This window comes from Onychomys torridus, chromosome 18 (assembly GCF_903995425.1).
Source record: "Onychomys torridus chromosome 18, mOncTor1.1, whole genome shotgun sequence".
Lineage (NCBI taxonomy): Eukaryota > Metazoa > Chordata > Mammalia > Rodentia > Cricetidae > Onychomys > Onychomys torridus.
Window position 1 is genome coordinate 44,367,566 of NC_050460.1, and position 12,088 is coordinate 44,379,653.

The following is a 12,088-nucleotide window of genomic DNA, read 5'->3' on the forward strand; positions in this document are numbered from 1 at the left end:
GTAAAAACTCTCAGCAACTTCTCCAGCTCCATGTCTACCTGCATGTGGCCGTGCTACTGGCCATGATGATAATGGACTAAAACCTTTGAAACTTTAAGCCAGCCCCAATTAAATGCTTTCTTTTACAAGAATTGCTATGGTCATGGTGTCTCTTTACACTGCTAGAACAGTGACTAAGACGATCAGTGTTTTATTACCACAATAAAAAGTAAACTAAGATAGGCATGCGGTAATCCCACCACTCAGCAGGCTGAGGCAGAACAGGTGTTTCAGGACAGTCTGAACTGCATGGTGAAACACCCCCTGCCCCTGCTCTCAAACACAAATCAGCAGCCAAACACCAGGCACACACGTATAATTCCCCCACTCAGAAGATGTAGGTGAGAGGAAAGTTCAAGGTCATTGTATTAGTTACTTTTCCATAGCTGTGATGAAATATCACTTTTACCATAAGCAAAAGGAACTTACGGAGGAAAGCGTTTGTTTGGGCTCCAGTTCCAGAGGGGCGAGAGGAGTCCATCATGGCAGGAAGGCACAGCAGCAAGGCAGCGAGCAGAAGCATGGCGGCAGGAGCAGGAAGCTGAGAGAGGACATCTCCAGCCTCATGCAGAAAGCAAAGAGAGCCAACTGGAAGTGCAGTGAGGCTGTAAACTCTCCAAGCCCACCCAGCAAGGCTGCACCTCCATACTCCCTGCCACCAACTAGCACATCAGTTGGGGACCAAGTGTTCAAAGGTCCAGCCCTACAGGGGACATTTCTCATTGAAACCAACACAGTCATGGTCAACCAGTTTGAGGTCAGCTTGAGTGACAGGAGACCCTGTCCCACCCAGGCTGCTCTCTCCGGGCACCCTGAGCTATTGGGAGGATAGGAAGTCAGGATGGCCACCTTGCCTTGGTTTTCCTGGGATTTTCCTCCTGTTTATACTCACAGTCCTGCATCCCAGGAAACACCCTCAGCCCTGGAAAACTCCTATGGTGTGATAGGGACAGTCCTAGTTTAGAAATGACAATTCCTAAATCCATTCATCCCCTTTCAATTCTGGGTGAAAGAAGATGGTGGCCACCCTGAACAGAAGGGATACAAAAGGGGGCAGTAGTGGGGAGTCCAGAGGAGGCAGGAAGGCACCAGGCAAATCCAGCCCCAGGGTGTCATCATGAGGAAGAGTTTAGGCCAGATTGCTCTGGCAGGAGCCTGGCTGACATCTGTCTGGAGCTGGGGTTCACACTCAGGTGGAGTCAGGATGGTGTGAGACCCAAGCCCAACACTGCCTTCAGCAATGACTGAAAAGGACTTTCTATCGAAGATGTCCTAAAGATTGTGCATGTATACTTGGAGATAAGGCTGGGAAACTGAGGAAAAGACTGGATGTCTGGTCTGGAGAAACCTCTCCTGAACTTCTCCAAACAGCTCCTCCTTCCAGAGAAGTGTGGCCCAGAGGTGTTTGTTGTTGTACAGCAAAAGCTAACTGATACATTCGGAGATTCCAAGTCATCATCACCACCACCATCATCCTCTAACTCCTGTACCTGTTCCTGCCTTTCTTCTTCACCCTTTGTAAATGACAGGAACATCTACCTGGTTGTTCATTGAAAAAGAATCCAAACCAAACCTTAGGTTCATCCCAAATATCTCTTTCCTCACAAGCTACACTCACCCATTAGTAAGCCCCGCCTCTCTCTGTACCGGACAAGTCCAATGTTTTGCCGTCACAACAGGACACTGTCATCTACAAAATTCAAGCCTGAGAACCATGTAATCAAGTTACCAAAAAACAAACAAACAAACAAAAAAGCAAAATTTTCTCACAATGTTCTGAGTAAGTTTATGATTTTGTATTGGGCTGAATTCACAATTACCCTGGGGTGTGCGGAGCCCTCAAGCTAGAAAATAGCCCAATCCAACCATTTGCCCCTATCTCCATTGCCTCCTCCTTAGCTCCTCCTCTCCCACTCGCCCTTCACAGCGGTCTTCTAAACTACAGGTTAGTGTACGTGTTGCTTCCCCACATGAACCTTACTAGAGGCCTGCACCATGATGGGGGAAAAACGGAACCTCTTTGGTTTGGTTCGCCTTCCACTGCTAGGCAGAAGTTGCCCTCATTGGCAAAGTTAAACAAGATACAAGAATTCCTTCCTAGGCACTGGCCCCGCCCCCTTCGGCTCTCCAGGAAGCTTGTGTGAAGGTTCTTGCACCTGCTGTGTCTTCCTCTGGGCAGGTTATTATATCATTAGCATACACCTGCATCTGAAGTTAACCTCTTCTGTGCTTTTGCACATGGGTGCCCTCGTGTGTGTGTGTGTGTGTGTGTGTGTGTGTGTGTGTGTGTGTGTGTTCCTGTGTTGCATGTCCCTATGTTCCCCACTCCTCAATAGGTCACACGTTCTGTCTACACTTTTGAACTTTTCCTTAGAGCCCCGGACTCGAAGCCGTATACACATTTGCTGACTGACTGATCTACTGACTACGGTTGCCAGAGCTGGATAGAAACAGACCAGCCTTGGGCTGGAGAGATGGCTCAGTGGTTAAGAGTGCCGACTGCTCTTCCAGAGGTCCTGAGTTCAATTCCCAGCAACCATATGGTGGCTCACAACCATCTGTAATGAGATCTGGTGCCCTCTTCTGCGGCCTCACAGATGGGGAAACACAGGCAGAGCCATGGGTCCAGTTGCATAGCGGCAGATTTACCCAGGGCCATCAGCTTTGCAGAAATCTGAGGTTCCTCTCCTTCCATCGGCACAGCCATTACCGACAAGGGTAGCTTCCCTCTACGTGTCCCAGCCAAGTTATCCTGATGAGAGATCTCAACACATATTCCGAGGCCCATACAGATATCCACAATGCAAACCTTTTGAGCAGCTCTTTTTTTTTTTTTTTTTTTTTTTTTTGGTTTTTGAGACAGGGTCTCTCTGTGTAGCTTTGCGCCTTTCCTGGAACTCACTTTGTAGCCCAGGCTGGCCTCGAACTCACAGAGATCCACCTGGCTCTGCCTCCCGAGTGCTGGGATTAAAGGCGTGCAGGCGTGCACCACCACTGCCCGGCCAGTAAGTACCTATGAGATTCTTGTGGAATAAGAAAAGCCAGCAACTGTTGATTACAGTCTTCTTCTTGTTTTTTTTTTTTTTAAACTCAAATTTTGTTGCTTATACCTGAAGATCTTTCTTTCTTTCTATCTTTTTGAAGTTTATTTTATGATTGTTTTGTGTTCATGTCTAGTACCTAGGAGGGCCAGAAGAGGGCATTGGATCCCCTGGAACTGGAGTCACAGACAATTGTGAGCTGTCAGATGGATGTCGCCAATTGAACCCGGGTCCTCTGCAGGAGTAGTCAGTGCTCTTAACCATTGAGACATCTCTCCAGCTCCCCTGAAGATGTGTCTAACTAATATGAGAAGCAATGATTACAGAAAGTGTGCAAGAAAGGTTCTCGTTGGTGAAGAAAAACTTTTAAAAATATTTATTTTTTTCCTCTATTTTTATTTATATGTGTGTTTTGCCTGCATGTATTAGTTGCCTCCCTGGTGCCCCCAGAAGCCAGAAGAACGTATCAAGAGTCCCTGGAACTGGAATTACAGATGGTTGTGAGCTATCATGTGGGTGCTGGGAACCAAACCCAGGTCCTCTGGAGTTTGTTAGTGAGTAGCCAGTGTTCTTAATCACTGAGCCATCGCTCCAGCTCATAATTTTAAATTATGTGTATGAGTGTTTTGCCTGCATATAAGTGTACTGCATATGTGTGATACCCAAGAAAGCCAGAAGAGGGCATCGCATCCTCTGGAACAGGAGTTCAGAGAACCCAGGTTCTCTGTAAGGGCAGCAAGTGTTCAACCTCTGAGCCATCTCTCCAGCCCTAAGAAAACCATTTTTTAGGAGCAGAGTTCAGCTTCCCAGCATGTGGAAAGGGAAAATACTGGGTGAGGAGGAAGGACTGATTGCAGACAAAGGACATTTGAGTCAGGAAAGAAGATAGAAAGCTAATTGGGTTTTCTGTTCTTGTTTTTGTTTTTTAGTTTCAACTCTGTCATGGATTTTTTTTTTTTTTAATGTTGTGGTGGATAGTTTCATAAAATATATCCGATAGTGAAGGTGTAAAATCCATCGTGAGGCTTCATAGCTTCAGAATGGCTGTTCAAACCATTTAGAAGTTCACTGAGATGTATGGGCTTTGGGTCTGGTTAATTTTAGTGTTGTTTTTTTTTTAATTTGCAAGTTTTTTTTTATAATAATTCTTTTTTTAAAAATCGGCTCTCAAACTGAGCAGTGGTGGTGCACACCTTTAATCCCAGTACTCAGGATGCAGAGGCAGGCAGATCTCTGTGAGTTTGAGGCCAGCCTGGTCTACAGAGCGAGTTCCAGGAAAGGTAACAAAACTACACAGAGAAACCCTGTCTCAGGGGAAAAAAAAAATCTGCTCTCATCTAGCAGAAAGAACCAGGTCCCTGGAGAGTGAGTGCCAGGCAAGCATTAGTATTTCATTTTTAGCTCCTGAATGTGGACGATGGAGAAACACATGAATGCCAAGGAAACATGCAGCCAAGAGTCTGTATGTTACCAAGATCTCATCCACTTGAAGGACACACAACACCTCAGAAAGAATTCTGTAACCTAAGAAGAACTCTCCAGAAAGGTACTGTCCAAAGCGCAACTTACATCAGTGCAGAGGCCAAGTGCGGTATGCCATGTCTGTAATCCTAGCCAAGGGAGGCTGAGGCAGGGGGATCAAGAGTTCAAGGTCATTCTTGGCGACCTGGTAAGTTTAAGGCCAGCTTAGGCTATATGAGACCCTAACTCAGAAAAGAGTTGGTGAGGGTAGCCTAGGCTACACAGTGAGACTCTGTCTCAAAAAAACTAAAAACCAACTAAAACTTAAAGCCATTTGCCATATTTTCTGTAGCCCCATTCATCTTGGGCTGTTATGAGCCAAATTTGGAAATTTCAAGTAGAAATCAGCACAAGATGGCTTTGAGCATCCTGACAACAGATGTCTTGCCAGTTAAACCTACACAGAAATGAAAAACATGTTGCTATGCATGAAATCCTCTAAGGCAGTGGTTCTCAACCTTCCTGATGCTGTGACCCTTAATACGGTTCTTCATGTTGTGGTGACCCCCAACCATAAAAGTATTTTCATTGCTGCTTCAGAACTGTGATTTTGCTGCTGTTGTGAAACGTGATATAAATATCTGTGTTTTCTGAAGGTCTTAGGTGACCTCTGTGAAAGGGTCTTTGACTCCCCCAAAGGGGTCACGGCCCACAGGAGGAGAACCGATACTCTAAATGGTTGGACTGCCAAAATCAGAATGTGGAGCAGAATTCAAAGTGGCAAGGATAAAAATGACCTCCGAGGCTGCAGAAGCAGCTCACGGTTAAGGGATCTTCCTGCTCTTTCTGAGGACCCGAGTTCAGCTCCCAGCACCCATGTCAGGTGATTCATAACCGTCTGTAACTCCAGCTGCAGAAGGACCCCAAGCCCCAGGCTTGTGTGGGCACCTGCACACGTGTGCACATAATCACACACAGACCAAAGCAGGGTCGCCCTGTGTACCCTCAGCTGGCCTGAAACTAACAGGGATCCACTTGCCTCTGTCTCTGAGTACCAGAGTCAAAGGTATACACTGCCAGGAAGTACCCTCCCCACCTTCCAGGCTCCTTTGATGCATGGCTGCCCTGGAACTCACTATGTAGACCAGGCTGGCCTCGAGCTTCTAGAGATGCTCCTGTGTGGTGATATTTTATTTGTACTGAAATGTGATTTTATTTGTATATTAATAAAGTTGCCTTGGGGTCAGAGCAAGCCATAGCAGAAGCTGGGTGGTGGTGGTTGCATGCCTTTAATCCCAGCATTTGGGAGGCAGAGCTAGGTGGATCTCTGTGTGTTCAAGGATACAGCCAGCATGGCGACAAACACCTTTAATCTCAATACCATCTCAAGACCAACCATAGAAGACCTGGAGGTCTGTACAGGCAGGCAGTGACGAGGAGGTCATGTGGCTGGGTTTACAACCAATGAGAAAGCAGAACAGAAAGTCTATATAAAAGACAGGACACAGGAAGTAGTCCTCTTGCGGAGAGGAAAGACAGAGCAGCAGTGAAGGGTAAGGTTTTCAGCTCTCAGCTATTGCTCTGACCTCTTGGTTTTTAACTCTGCAATTGGCTGTGTGTTTCTTATTTAACAAGACAGTTACATCTACACTCCTGTCTCTGTCTGCCTCCCAGGTCATGGAATTAAAGGTGTGTGCCACCATGCCCTGTAGTAAATCTTTGTTTATAAAAGTCACCTCTCGGGGTTGGGGATTTAGCTCAGTGGTAAAGCGCTTGCCTAGCAAGCGCAAGGCCCTGGGTTCGGTCCTCAGCTCTGGGGTGGGGGGGTGGGTGGGAAAAAAAAGATAAAAATAACAAAAAAGACCAAAACAAGAAAAAAAAAAAGTCACCTCTCCTGTTGGAAAGCTGCTGTGTTCAAGCTGTCACGTGCAGAAACAGCAGGAAGTCTGCTGAAAACCAGTACTGAGTAGCGAGTGTGCAGGCATGGAGAGCCTTCAGCTGCTTCTTTGAATTCTAGGAAAAGGAGCCTTGTTACATAAGGGCCTGACAGACGGGCTGGAGCGGCCCAGGTGGAAAGGCGGAGAAGAGTCTCAGGGTGGTGTCTAAATTTGGCCTCACACTGCAGTCATCTGGAGCTCTTTCAAACTCCCTGCACCTGCTGCCTGCCCTAGGCATCCTGACTCCACTGGTCTCAGGTGTGGTGTAGGCGTCTGGAGCTTTTGAAACTGCCCACCTCATTCCAGTGTGCTGCAAAGTTGAGGAGCCACCGGCCCTATTAGGGCATGAAGCAGTATCGTTCGTGGCTCTTGGTAAACAAAATGGGGCATGAGAGTGGGCATGCGTGGAGAGAGGTTGGTGGGCTAAAAAATATAAGGTGCTGCATGGACAGGAGCCATAGAGTGGGAAGACGGAGAGAGAAAGAAGCCGCTGAGGGTGCCCTGACTTCAGGATTGGCCGCTGCCACAGCCACCACCGTCTAATGGAGAGGCTCCTGAAAGCCCTGCAGTCACAGGGCCAGGCGTGGTGGCACACACCTTTAATCCCGGCACTTGGGAGGTAGATAAAGGTGGGTCCAGCCTGGTCTAGAGAGTGAGTTCCAGGCCAGCCAGGGCTGTAATTCCTAGTTCTAGGGAAAACAAAAACTGCGTACTGTAGTCACAGGATTTGTGTTGTAAGTCTGCCCCCTGGTGGCAATGTCTGTATTACAGAGAGTAAGGGTGCAGTCACCCCAACCAGACAGGGAGGCTGAGCCCTGGAAGGAGCAGCGGTGGGAAGGGAGAATCAGGGATGAGAAAGATATGGCTTCCCTCGGTGCTCAGGCTAGCATCATCCGGGATGGCCGAAAGCTTGCTGCAACAATGATTAAGGGTCTCTGCAGAACACTCAGTGTTAAGCAGGAAGTCCTGACCAGTCACAGGGAGCCTGGAGGCCTGAGTTCCAGTCCGAGCTCTGACAGTGAGTACCTTGCCTGAACTTCAGCCAGCTGGGAAACTGCATGGCTTGTGGCTCTGTCGGTGGTCACAGGACAGTGCAAGACTGATCATCTCTGCCCCTTACACAAGAGACAGCCACAGAAGGACAAGTTATTGAGCAAGTGTTACTGAGCGGCCAAAAGAAAGTACTTGAAGGCTTCCTGGAGGATGCGGTACCCGGTACCCGTTAGTATCTAAGGATTAAAGAGTAGGTGAAGGGTTGGGGATTTAGCACAGTGGGAGAGCGCTTGCCTAGCAAGTGCAGGGCCCTGGGTTCGATCCTCAGCTCAAGAAAAAAAAAAAGAGAGAGAGAGTAGATGAGTCAGTGGTATCTATGGGAAGACTTCCTACTCTGGGGATATTCAGGAGAAACTTCCATCTCAGAGAAGCCAGTGGTGAGGCTTTGACCATCCCACCTTGGACAACACACTTAATTGTCCTGGACATGGGCTGGGGGAGTTGGCTCAGTTAGTGAGTGGCCACTGTGTAAGCATGGAAGACCTGAGTTTGGATTCCTAGAAGCCACAGCAAAGTCAGACGTGGCAGTGTACACCTGTAATTCCCACACTAGGGCTGGGGAGACCAGAGACAGAAAGGTTCCTGGAGTTCATTGGCCTACCAGCCTAGCCTAATTGATGAGCCCCAGGCTCAGTAAGAGACATTGCCTCAAAAAATAAGGAAGAAGGGCTGGAGACAGGTCTCTGCTCTTTCAGAGACCCAGGTTCAGTTCCCAGCATCTATGCAGTGGCTCAGAACTGTCTGTAACTCCAGTTCCAGGGGATCTGATGTTCTCTTCTGGCTTCCAGGAGCACCCACATGCGTGTGTGCCCCCCCCCCCCGCCAAGTCTCCCACAGACACATAAAGATGAAAGTCACAGACCCATGTTTGACAATAAGCATGCTAGAAAGCTAGCATGGTGGCCACAGAGGTGGCAGCCACAGCTGCTGGGCAGAGTCAAGGGAGAAGGTTTCAAGGCTCGGAAAGCAGCTGTGTGTTTGTGGCCGGGTCCGACAGTTGCCGAGGCTGGCCTGGGTGCAGAGGGAATGAATGTGGATCTAAGCAGTTTGTGTGTGTGTGTGTGTGTGTGTGTGTGTGTGTGTGTGTGTGTGTGTGTGAAGTTATTTATAACAAATACGATAAGCTTAGATGGGATTCGATATGAGTTGGAGACACACAATTCCATTTCTCCCTGTTCCTTCTGTGTCAGGAGGGCCCATCTCCCAGCTGCCTGAGGTCTTTTCAACAGACACGAGGAACCCAAATGTGGATGGTGAAGGCCAGTCTGGTCATTTCCAGTTCACTCCAGCCACAACAGCACTAGCCGGTGCTCCCTGCCTATGTGATCAGTAAAAAATTAAGCCAGCAGTTCTCAACCTGTGGGTCGTGACCCCCTTGGGGGTCGAGCAACCCTTTCACAGGGTCCCCTAAAACCATCAGAAAACACAGATATTGACATTACTTTTCATAACAGTAGCAAAATTGCAGTTATGAAGTAGAAACGAAAATAATTTCATGGTAGGGGCGTCATCATAACATGAGGAATTGTATTAAAGGGTCACAGCATCAGGAAGGTTGAGAGCCACTGACCTTGCTGAGGCCACCCTTGAGTCAAGATCAGTGGTCAAGAAAGCCGTTTGAGCCAGACCTGGTGATGCACAGCTGTAATTCCATTTATTCCAGAGACTGAGGCAGGAAGATCACAAGTTCAAAACCAGCCTGGGCAATTTAGTAAGACCCTATTTCAATTTTTTTTGTTTGTTTTTAATGAGGATCTGGGAAGGTATCTTAGTCCATAGAGTGCCCACTGCTCAAGCTTAAGAATCCAAGTTCCAAGGGCTGCAGAGATGGCTCAGAGGTTAAGAGCACTGACTGCTCTTCTAGAGGTCCTGAGTTCAATTCCCAGCAACCACATAGAGGCTCACAACCACCTGTAATGAGATCTGGCGCCCTCTTCTGGCCTGTAGGGATACATGCAGGCAGAATATTGTATACATTTAAAAAATAATAATCCAAATTCTAGGCAGTGGTTGTGCATACTTTTAATCCCAGCACTCAAGAGGCAGAGGCAGGCAGATCTCTGTGAGTTCAAGGTCAGCCTAGTCTACAGAGTTCCAGGACAGCCAGACTACACAGAGAAACCCTGTCTCAAAAAACCAAACCAAACCAAACCAAACAAGAAAAGAATCCAAGTTCACTGCACACGCTCAGGGACCTGAGTTTTTTCCCCAGGACTCACATAAAAAGCTAGGCATGGAGCCTGTGTTTGTAATCTGAATGCTTGGAAGACTAAGGATGGAGGATTCCTGGGGCTTGCTGGCCAGCCTAGCTTAGCTCAGTTGGCAGGCTTCAGGTCCCACTGAGAACCCTCTCTCAAAGGTAGTTGAGTTCCTGAGGAAAGGCACTGAGGTCACCAAGACTGACCTCTGACCTCCTCCACACACAGGTGCGCACACAGGAACATGCGTCCCCCCAAAAAAAAATGTTTTAATTACATTAAAGGGGCCGGGCAGTGGTGGTACACGCCTGTAATCCCAGCACTTGGGAGGCAGAGGCAGGTGGATCTCTGTGAGCTCGAGGCCAGCCTGGTCTACAAAGCGAGTTCCAGGAAAGGCACAAAGCTAAACAGAGAAACCCTATCTCGAAAAACCAATTAATTAAAGGAGGCTGTCAGGGTAGCTCTATAGGTGGTTGCTGCTAAGCCTGATGACCTGGATTTGATCCTCAGGCCCTACATGGTAGAAGGAGAGAACTGGTTCCCAAAAGCTGCCTTTGACTTCCTCACACATAGCCCCCGACACACAAAACGAACAGATAAATGTAGTAAAAATCAACACAGAATTAAAAGGACTGGAAACACAGATCTGGGGGTGGGGCGGCTGACATAGCACCTACAAGGACGTCACGTCACCACAGCACCACCAAAATCAAAAACAGCAACAAAAAAGGCCGTTTGGCAAAATGGTTCAAGCTGGTACAATCATGAGGAGGCCTTTGAGGAGTCTTTGAAGGACCAGCAGGGTGACTTCAGACTAAGTGAGCCCCGACACAGCATCCAAAATTCTCCCCATTGCCCCCTACAGGCTTCCTCTCTGAGGCGGGAGGTAGATGTTCTGATTGCTTTATTTTATTTCATTTTGGAGCCAGAGTTTCATGTATCACAGCCTCCCTTAAACCTTCTGCATAGCCAAGACTGACCTTGAACCTCTGCTTCCACCTCCCAAGTGCTGGATTACAGTCCCTCACCATCATGAGATCCCGGTTGCTTTAATGTGGAAAATTAGCTTTCCTTTTCTCTGCCCTTCTCCCCTACATTGGAAGGATGGAATGCAATTTTTTTTTTTCATTTCCTAAGAAGCTCTGAAGATGAAAAGTCTCTATGCCCTTGAGGAAATCAGATTATTTCCCCACACCCAAGAGAGTAAAGGATGGTGAGTTGGAAGGATTCTGGGAGAGTCACCAAAGGAAGGCTTCCTTGAGACAGGAGGAAGGAAAAATGATGAGCCCCAGAGAAGTGGATGTTCTCTCCCTGAGGGGAGCTAGAAGGAATGACCGCAAGTTGGGGATCTGGAGAGACAGGCTTTCAATTCTCACTCCCCAGATGAGCCCCCAAATTCCTGGGCCCCAGGCACCTCTCAGAAACAAGAGTCCCCTCAGCCCCCACCATTCTCTGGAACCCTGCAGAAATAGGGGGCTGAGAAATCTCAGTGGCCATCTAGGCACCTCCCCACAAGCCTTGGTTGGCACCATGCACAGCTTCAGCAGCTAGGGGGAGCGCCCCTGGGGTTAACGAAGTTGGAATCCATGGCAGCTCAACAAGACAGAGCCCACAGCTAGATCCCCTCATTGCCCCATCCCTCCTCACTGTCCAAAGCTACCAGAGGCCTGGTGTCTTCCTCTGAAGCTCAAGGCTCATGTCAGCCACTCAACAGAAAGCTCCAGGGAGTTCCCGCTGCCAGGATGGGACTTGGCTCCTCATGTTGGCTATGGACCTCATGAAGCTGGAGAGATGGCTCAGTGGTTAAGAGCACCAATTGCTCTTGCAGAGGTCCTGAGTTCAATTCCCAGCAACCGCATGGTGGCTCACAGCCATCTGTAATGAGATCTGGTGCCCTCTTCTGGTCTGCAGGGGCACATACAGGCATAATACTGTATACATAATAGGTAATTTTTTTTAAGGACCTCATGAAGATAGATACATAACTCTTTCTCCGAGCCCTGAGCCGATTGTCCAAGCACTTGCATAGGTCCCAGGGCTGGAGCCACTTGGCAGACTGACTCTGGCAGCCTCCTTTTCCTCATCTCAGCCAGGCTGCAGTATCACATTGGCCAACAACTGGTAGATGCCAAGTCCCCTCTGTCTGAGGTACCCAGGCTGACTCAGGGATGAACCCGTGCTCCTTACTCAGCGAGGGGGTCAGGGTGCTTCACCACTTCCTCCCCTACCTGCCATAGATGGACAGATTCTGTGAGCGCCCCGTGCTGGGTGTGTGTTAAAAGCCTCTGAGCTCTGTGTATACCAGCCGCACGGCAGATGTAAACACTCTGGCCTTTCTCCGCTGACTAGATAAACTTCA